Source organism: Cervus elaphus, chromosome 21 (genome assembly GCF_910594005.1).
Source record: "Cervus elaphus chromosome 21, mCerEla1.1, whole genome shotgun sequence".
NCBI lineage: Eukaryota > Metazoa > Chordata > Mammalia > Artiodactyla > Cervidae > Cervus > Cervus elaphus.
The window spans coordinates 24,132,836-24,141,931 of record NC_057835.1 but is presented as its reverse complement, the minus strand read 5'-3'; the positions used below and the strand labels follow the sequence as shown (position 1 = coordinate 24,141,931).

Below are 9,096 nucleotides of genomic sequence, written 5' to 3'. Positions count from 1 at the left end.
AGCAGGTTTGTGGTAAGTGGCAAGTGACAGTTAAGAACAATTTGTCCCCAGAGTGCAGTTTCTGCTCTCAGTCAACGCAAAACAAGGGCCTTTCAGCACACTGGCCAGTGCCATCTTAACTGCCTCCAAGGATTCGAGTGATGAAATTGAAAAACAGGGCAGTATGGAGATGTATTTTATGATTGATTATAGATGCCGTATGAAATTAAAAGGAGAACCTGAAGAACTGTGCTTTTTCAAAAGGGCCAACTCTCCCCACATGGCTGGTCGTGCTCACAGCATCACATGTGTTCACAGGGTTGTCAGAGTCAGTCCTGCCAAGCCCTGCACCCCACTAACTGGATATGCTTGGTGGAACCCACCGAACCCTTAGTGAAATGTCAGGCGTGGGCTATAAATCTGTGTCTTTACCCTGCAAAGCCCTTTTCTTAAAGCAGAATGCTCATCAAGGTCACTGTGAATGATTGCAGTTCTAAAGCTACAAAAGTAAGAGTCAACAGAAAATAGATTTCATAAACACTTTAAAGCTATGGTTCATCCAAAAACTCTTGCCTCCCCCCCGCCCCCCGCCACCACTTTGTGGATTTCAGTGACAAATGCATTTTCATGGGACTAAGAATGCTTTGGAAACCTGTTCTCCTAAAAAGGCACGCTACAGCTTCTCATTTTCTGCCTTCTGGCAGATCTGGTTTGAGCAAGCAGTCTTCAGAAGGCTAGAAAGACAAGACTGCATAAAAATGTGTGTATTTCTGTAGGTTAAGATCCACAAGTGTAGGTACACTCAGGATTGGGGTAGAGAGAGGGACCAGGTGTACAGTTTGGCACATTATATTCATATAAAATATAATAGACCAGATGGTGAAACCATCACTACTAGTAACTTTTTCAGTCTTGCATACTATGTGATACAAACAGGATCGCTTTAAACTATATGCATAACACAAAGAGAAAAAAAAACTTACAAAATGCCACATTGTATTCTTTTGGGGGAAAACACAGACACAGACTCAAAAAGATACTAGATCATCAATAAAAATATCCAACTAAAATTTTACTATATTTATATAGGCTTACACACACACACACACACATAATTTTTAATATTCTTGTCACATAAAGGACTTCAGATAAGTAAAACATCCAACTACTTTACTAGGCAAGATTTTCTCAAAGATCATTACGCAGGAACAACCATTTAAAAATCAAACTGTTTATCATCTTAATCCACAAGGAAAAAATAATACTATTTTAATCTTTCTGTTAAAATCTTGCGGGGGGGGGGGGTCACTTGAGTTACAAACAGTAATAATAGTATTATCACTTACCGGCCGAGTAAAGGAATTAGAATCTTCCAGTTTCTCTAATGCCAGGTTGTGAGTAGGTCTAGAAGATCCTCTCGCAAAGCTATTTCCAAAACAGGTGCAGCCCGCTCGGGAGCATCCTGTTTATTTGGAGCAGCGCGGGCCTCCTCTGAGCGCTCGGACCCCGTCTGCAGAGCCCATGGTTCTCAGAGGCCGGACAACTTCGGCCTCTCTGGGCTGCCGGTGCTCCTCCGGCCCCTGTCGACAATTATCCTGGAAGTTGCTGCCGAGTTTAATCTGTGGATCAGGTGAGATTCTCTGAGCCCTGCGCGGGGGTCGCAGCAGGCAGGAAGATCCCTTTCGGTCTATCACGGCCGGCCAGGGGGGCGCCGGGGCTTCGGAGACGAAGCCCCTTAGCTGCGCCGAGCTGGGAGCCGGGCTGCCCTCGGCGACGACGGCGGCAGCGAGGACCGTGGCGGCGCAGTGGGGTCCCGGCGGTGGCCCGGTCCAAAGACGCTGTCCATCCCCGCCGGTGCTGAAGTGCGGGCCCGAACCCCAGGCCCGGCCCCGCGCCGCACTTTTCCCCACCGGCGAACGCGATCGGTTAGCTGTTCTTCCAGGCTCGCCTCCCCCGGCGCTTCTTACGCGGCAGGGCTAACCGGCTTTCCAAGATAACGGTCTCATGCTTGTCTGGGGGCACTGCTTCCGGACAGCATCTGCCGTTGGAGGCAGAAATCCGTGGGAAATCAGTTGTGAGCCGCTCCTGACTTTTCAGTGGCCGCGAACGAGTTTCCTGATGCTAGAAATGAACGGGAGCACACGCACACGCGCGCGCACACGCGCGCACGAGAGAGGGAGGGGGAAGAGAGAATAAATATAGATTATGTACCGTGGAAAATCCAGCGCTTCTGTGGGTTCCTAATTACATAAGATGGAAAGGGCTATTTCGGAAGACTCCGCAATCTCCATCACCAATTGAGGGTGGGGGGTGCGCATTTGGATTCTGAGAAGCGCCTTGTGAAATTCCCAGGTTAGACACAGCACCGAGACCCTCCGAGCAGAAACGACAGGTTACTACTGTTCAATGAAAACAGAAAATAAAAAAAGAAAAAGAAAGAAAGAAAAGGCCCCGCTACCTTGTAAAGCGTTGCTGAACTGGCTGGAAATCCTTGCCGAGCCTCTGGGAGGGGGTCGGGCGGGACGCGGACGCGTGAGCGCGGGCTCCGAGCCGGGGAGGCAGCGGTGCGCGCCGGGCGCAGGCTCATTCCCCGAGGCCGGGTTGGCGCGCGTCCGCAGCCCCGGGCCCTGCAGGGCAGCGGGGGAGGCGGTCTCTCAAGGACCGAACGGGGGACGATAAAGTCAGCGGGAAAGATCGGCCGTCCCCGCCCTTCTAATGCCTGAACGCAGCGCAGCCCGCCGGTCCCGGCTCGGGTTTCCGCTCTTTAGCCTGCTTCTGCTCGCTGCCCCCAGGCCTCTCCGGCCCCTCGTCCCCGCGGCGCGCAGACCCCACCTCTGCCCGCGGCACCGGCTCTCACAGCCGCCGACCCCCGCACCAAGAGGGGCGGCGCGGGGGTCCCCGGGACGGCCACCGAGGGCTCCGCCGCCCACATTCGGCACCTGGTGCGGACGCGTGTGGGGTGAGGCGGGGGACCGAAATTTACTCCGTTGGAACTGGTAGAGAGCTGATCAAAATTACAACCAAGGACCCATAGAAAAGAGGGGAAATATAGCTGGGGGTGGGGGTCGTACCACGGCGCACCTCTCCAGGCACTGAGATTACACAAGTGTCATTTTCCGCTCCCGGAGATTGCTGGAGACCTGGGAGGGAACTCAAGAGGGAAGGACCGGGTGTGGGGTGAGGGCGCTGGAGATAAACGCGAATTTCTCGACGCGGGTCCCAGGCCCTACTAGCGGCCGGGCGTTCAGAGTCCTCGCGCCCGGATGCGGACAACAGAGGGAGTCGTGGGCGCACCGCGGTCCTCCACGCCGGCTTGGGGTATCCGAGCCCAGGACCTGGCGGGTGGGGGACCGCGTGGGAGGCGGCAGCCAGCGCGCCTCCGGTTGGTTCCCTCAAAGCTAAACGAGACTGGACCGGGGATCACCTGGGATGGAAATCAGACAGGCTCGTTATTCACCCCGGGAAGTCCACGGTTTCCTTAGACTCTCCGCCGCCTGGGCTCCAGCGGGATCCCGCGGGGGGGGCGGTGGGGCTGGAGGCGCGCTCAGGGGAGGCGGGTTGACGGGGGCGCGGGGGCGGGCCAGGGTCCGACTCTCTACAGGCCTCCAGTGCCCGCTGAGCTGCGCTGGGGAACCTGCTCGCTCGGTGGGAAGGGGCGCGTCGCCCGCCCTCTATCGGGCCTTTGACCAGGGGCGCTGGTGACTGGGGCGCCGGTGGCAGGTGCGGGGGGGAGCCCTCACACCGCGTCGGATGAAGCCGTCTGGCCTCCACTAGACCCGCAAAGCTACTCAGAACGTTGTTACTTGGCGCGAATGTGGAAGCGTGTGTTTTGCTTTAGGGTCCGTGTGGAAGTAGACGGATTGCTGGGGATCTTGGTAAATGAAGTTTCTCTTTTCCTTGGACAGATGTAGACACACACGTGTCTCTGGTGTCTGCAGAGACACGTCGTGTCATCCCCACTGACAAGCTTCACAAAGTGCGGGTTTTGTGAGAGGACAAACACACCGCTTCCAGGTTTGGGGAGCTCGGACTGTGCTCCCCAGGTGGGTGAGGCCGCTTTTCTCCCCAGAATTTAACCCGCTTGTTGCTATTGATGGCGTCTGTTATCTTCTCCCGACAAGTAGAAACAAGGATCATCGCAGAAATTTAATACATAAGATTAAAAAAACCGTATTTAAATGAGACGCAGGGAATAAAGATGTGACTAATTAAATCATATGCCGTTGATTATTCAGACCTGGAGGGAGAGATTTCCTTTGTGGGGATGGTTGACGGGGACTCAAAGTCTCTCAGTCTTCTTCCCTCCGTCTGTCTCTGCCAGGAAGAGAAAAAAGAAACTGTTGATTAATTTGAACTGTCAGTCCCAGTAAGATCAGGTTAGTTTGATGTCTTTTTTTTTTTTTTTGGAAGGAGAAGGAATATTTACTCCAAATTTTCCTCATCAAGTTGTGTAACCAGTTATGGAAATTAGCATGATGAAAATTAAATGCAGTCTAACATCTGATGCTCCAAATGAATATAAATAAAGTACACAAACCAGGGGACAGAAAAACTGAGATGAACATGAACTATTTAAAGAAAAGTTCCTTAAGGTTCATTTTAAATGTTAAATTTTGTTATTATTTTTATAATATAAGCATAGTAAAATGTGAATGTAAATCATCAAAACAATACAATCTGTGAAGCATAATTTTCACAAGAAAATTTTGTACCCTAGTATGTTACTGTGAAACTGAAACTAGGTCCTTCAGTTTCACTGTTTACAAAACTAGAATACAATGGCCACCTACTCAGCCCACCCTTCACAGTGTAGGAATCTTAGAACACTGTATTAGTTTGTGAAACATTTTGGAAACAGTTCTTTGGAAGAGGGAGTTTGAAATGCATATCAAAACCTCTATATGCTATGATATAAAGTAATAGTCATTGTATATGAAACTCAGACACTGGCTGAGTTGAGCCATTTTGACTCCATAAAATGTCTGCTAACCTCCCTGAATTACCATATGCAAATAAATTGCATAAAACTTCATATATCCTAATATGTTTCTGTAAAAATAGATTATGTTATCATCTGTGGATATCCTTTGGTCGCTATTTCTACACCTCAGTTTCAAGAGTGGATAGGTAAATTTAGGGTTTCTGTTTTTGGTTAATATATTTTTCTTGTTTGCTTCACTTTGTGTCTCCTGTTAGAAAGATAGGGTTACATGAATTCAATACTCACATCTGAATCCTTCTCACTTCATGGTTTCAACATGCCCAGTATGATTTCAAGCTGATTTTCTTTATTGTGTTCAAGTGCAACTAAATATTAGTACTTAACCATTACCAAGTATTTCTGAATTGGAACAGTAATCCTATTTATTTACTTCTGTGGGTTTTCTAATGAAATGTTGCTGAGTGTACATTGTTTTGCCCCTTTTCATTTAAGACCCCTCCCTCAAGACATACCTTTACTTAGCCAAGGTGTTCTAGGCTGCTGAGTCATCACCTTATAAGTCTAGAGGACTTCCATTACAAACTGAAACTATGATGGAAAAATCAGATCAGACATACAAACATGGAGTCAGGTGGTCATGGAGGATCTGGGCCCAGACTTGGTCCTACCTCCACCGAGGACTTGAACTTTTTCTGAGCTGCACCAGGTGTAAGGACACCACCAGATGTACTCAGAACAGCAACTGACAGCCACGGCCTTATGGTCTCAAGGTGACCTCTGGCTGTGAAGCCTTTCAGACCCCAACCATCTTTGTTTAACAAACAGCCTACTCCTCACCAGCCCCAATTCTAACTCTTGAGAAAAAACTCCTGGAACCAACAGTAACCTTGCAATTTTTTTATTTTTCCTTTATAAGCCTCCCCCATTTTGAAGTCAGGGGAACACAGTTCAAGTGCTTCATGAATCTGTGTCTCCTGGGCTTCAGTCCTAACAAATAAACACCTTTTATTTCAATTGGGTCTCCATTGCTCAGATCTTGGCTAACGGCTTCATGTGTATTTGCCTCTGTGACAGTTGAGCTCAGCCGTCTCCAGCTACAGAAAAAAAGGTGAATGTATTGAATAACTTCAGAATTCTACTCACCTCAGATTAATTGAAGTGCAAACATCCATTGGTTAGCTTAATGTGATTTTTGTTTCAGTGTGGTGGGGTGGGGGTAGGGGGCTACGGAATGCATGTCACAAGAGAGGTCAGAAAAACTCAGGAAATTAATTGGAACTGCCTGGGAGGGAGATTTCATTTTAGACAGTGTAGGTTGAGCACTGAGTTTTTATTTTTTTAATCTTTCTTTTTAAAACAGGAAGTTCAGTCTGACTTGCTCCAGAAAGAATGCTACTTTCTGCTATGTGGGTAAGATACTAGACTCTTTTGAGTCTACTTCATTTCAAAATGGAAATAATGCAACCTACTTAGTAGCCTTGGTAGACAGCCTGTGGCTGGGGCTCCAGGTATGGTGTATGCCCCCCCACCCCTTGGACAGACAGAAACAGTGCCTGGGAGGACTTTCTTGTTCATTCACATCAAGTAGGGGACACAGCTTTATTCAAAGTGCATCCATGTAAATAGAACTGTTACAAGGATGTAGAGATCCCAGGGCAGGTTTTCAGTGCTATGGAAATCACCCACAGGTCATCAAGTCCTCCATGCTGGCAAGTTCCTAATTGCTGACAAAAAAATGAAACCATTTTAAAGGGCCTCCTCCTGATTAAGCTTGTTTATAACAGCAAATATTTTTACACTGACCGGTGATATACATTCTTTCTGATAAGCATGCGTACATGGAGAGCAGCCCTGTTCTCTGGGCAGTGGAGGGGGGTGGGGGTGGGGGGACTCGTGATGGCCCAGGAGAAACTGACAAGGGCACCACTAATGGCATAACTGGGCTTCCCTGATGGCTCGAATGGTGAAGGATCTACCTGCAATGCAGGAGATGCAGAAGACATGGGTTCAATGCCTGGGCCAGGAAGATCTAGAGAAGGAAATGGCAACCCACTCCAGTATTCCTGTCTGGGAAATCCGGGGGCAGAGGGTCCTGGCTATATAGTCCATGGAGTTGCAGAGTTGAACGTGACTGAGCACCCACACACACTTGTGCTTTATACAAGTAATTAAAAAAAAAAAAAAGCGTGTGTGTATGATGGTGCTTGCCTGTGTCTGTATGTCTATATATGTAGATAAAAATAAATAAATGTGACATTGACATCTCTAGCTGGTGCCCAGTCATTTACAAAAAATTGTCTTGGAAATGTTATCTAGAGAGTCTCATTTACAACTTTTCTTCTTTCTCCTTTCCTTATACTGCCTTCTTTTGGGACCCATCTGATTAGACTCCTCTGTCAAGGTCATCAATGCTTGCTTTATTTCCAATCCATCAGTCACCACTCTGCCTTCACTGTGTTCAGCTCTCTTACCAGGCTCCAGACCATGCTTCCACCCATTTGGTGACTCCATCCCTGAAACTCAATACCCCCAGCTGCTGTGAAGTTGTTCACACATGTGGCTGTTCTTCCTCGGTCTTCCCTGCTGGTACCTTCATGCTCAAACCCCTTCACTTTGGAAATTCACATGACTTAGTTCTTGGGACTTGACTCTTTTAACTCTGCCATCTCTGCTTAAGTGATCTCATCCAGTCTCAAATGCCACCACTTTTAATATCATTTATATGTCATTAACTCTTAAATCCATCCACTGAGCTCCAAATATACAGAGATTCGAGTTGTATATTTGAGATCTCTGCTTGAATGCTTCTAGACATCTCAAACGTGACCTGCCTGAATCAGCATGGAGTCACCACCCCAGAAAGGCTGTTTCTCTGACCAGTCTTCATGGAGTAAATGCACCCTCCACCCCCACACTCAGTTAAAGCTCACAGTCAACAACCCTTGTCTCAGTGTTTGTCCTCCCTCCCCAACCATGTCCAAGCAATCAGCAAGGACTTTTGCTTTTGTTCCTAAAATATTTCCAATTCCACCCCTCCCCCCCCCCCCCCCCCCCCCCACCGTCCTCTAAGACAACTTTTTGCTCTGGCTCAAGGTGCTATAATTTCTTATCTATCCAAAGGCCATAGTTCACTCATTGATCTCAGGGTGACCACTGTTCCCTGGGACTCCTCTGCACAGCAGCAGGAATGAATTTTTGACAACATGAATCCTTCCATGTCATGCCTGTGCTCAGACCCTCCCAGGGTTTCCCAGTGCCCTGGGGACAATACCTGGCTTTGGCAGCCTGACGTGGCTCTCATCAACCACTGTCTTCTCCTGGTCACCTTCATCCCAAGTCCTCGTATTGACCAAGCGCAGTGCTGCGGGAAATACACCGCCCAACCTGAAATACAACTCGCCCACCCACCCCCCTGCCCCAGATCTTGACAAGCCTGGCTCCTTCTTCTCCATCAGGTCTCTGCTCAGAGGTCACATGATCAAAAAGGCCTCCATTGACCAGCCAGTTCAAGCTACCCCCATAGTCTCTTTGAACATCCATCAAGGTGTTTTAAGGTCTATAACAAGTACTGCTCTGGGAACATATTAGTGTTTTGTTTTTTTTTTTTTCATATCGATTCTCCTTTCCTGCTATAACCTGGACAGCAGGAAAGCAAAACCTTGGTGCCTTCTGAGTCCCCTCCGTGAAGAACAGTGTCCAGCACACAGCAGGTGTTCCATAAACAGTAATTGATTAACAACAGAAACTCTGTGATAATTGTTAAGAGTACAAAATTAAACAAAATGATGTCTTTGTTCTTCAGAACTGCAAAATATTTGTTATTTACAGGAATAAGAACTTTAACACTGTGGTTATATTTTTTTAATAACAATAGCTTTTTTAAAAATATGCTCATTTATTTTGAAGCTATCAAAGGTGTATTTTCAAGGTTTAATAAGGATTTATTTTTAGAGAGATTTCACCTCATATGCTTCCATAATTAAAATCTTCAACTAATTAGCTAGATGGATATTCATGTTTAAAATTACCAAAATTATTCATTGTCTGAAAAAACAAAAGTAAGGACATAGGCAGAGAGTTTATTTTCAACCTCCCCCTAATTCCCTTTGATCTGCATTTGTTATGCTTTCATTATTTTTGCTTCTGTATAAAGAATAGTTATGCAATTATTTTTA

At 47.2% G+C, this 9,096-nt stretch overlaps 1 protein-coding gene across 1 annotated transcript in view; it reads right to left on the bottom strand.

The window, feature by feature from the left end:
- The window catches only part of SNTG1 (syntrophin gamma 1), a 375,824-nt gene extending 373,735 nt beyond the window's left edge, over window positions 1-2,089 (bottom strand). The window contains exon 1 of the mRNA XM_043880416.1: window positions 1,326-2,089. The gene's annotated coding sequence lies outside the window, so the exon portion shown is untranslated. The remainder of the gene's footprint in view (window positions 1-1,325) is intronic.
- Between the last annotated feature and the right edge of the window lie 7,007 nt (window positions 2,090-9,096).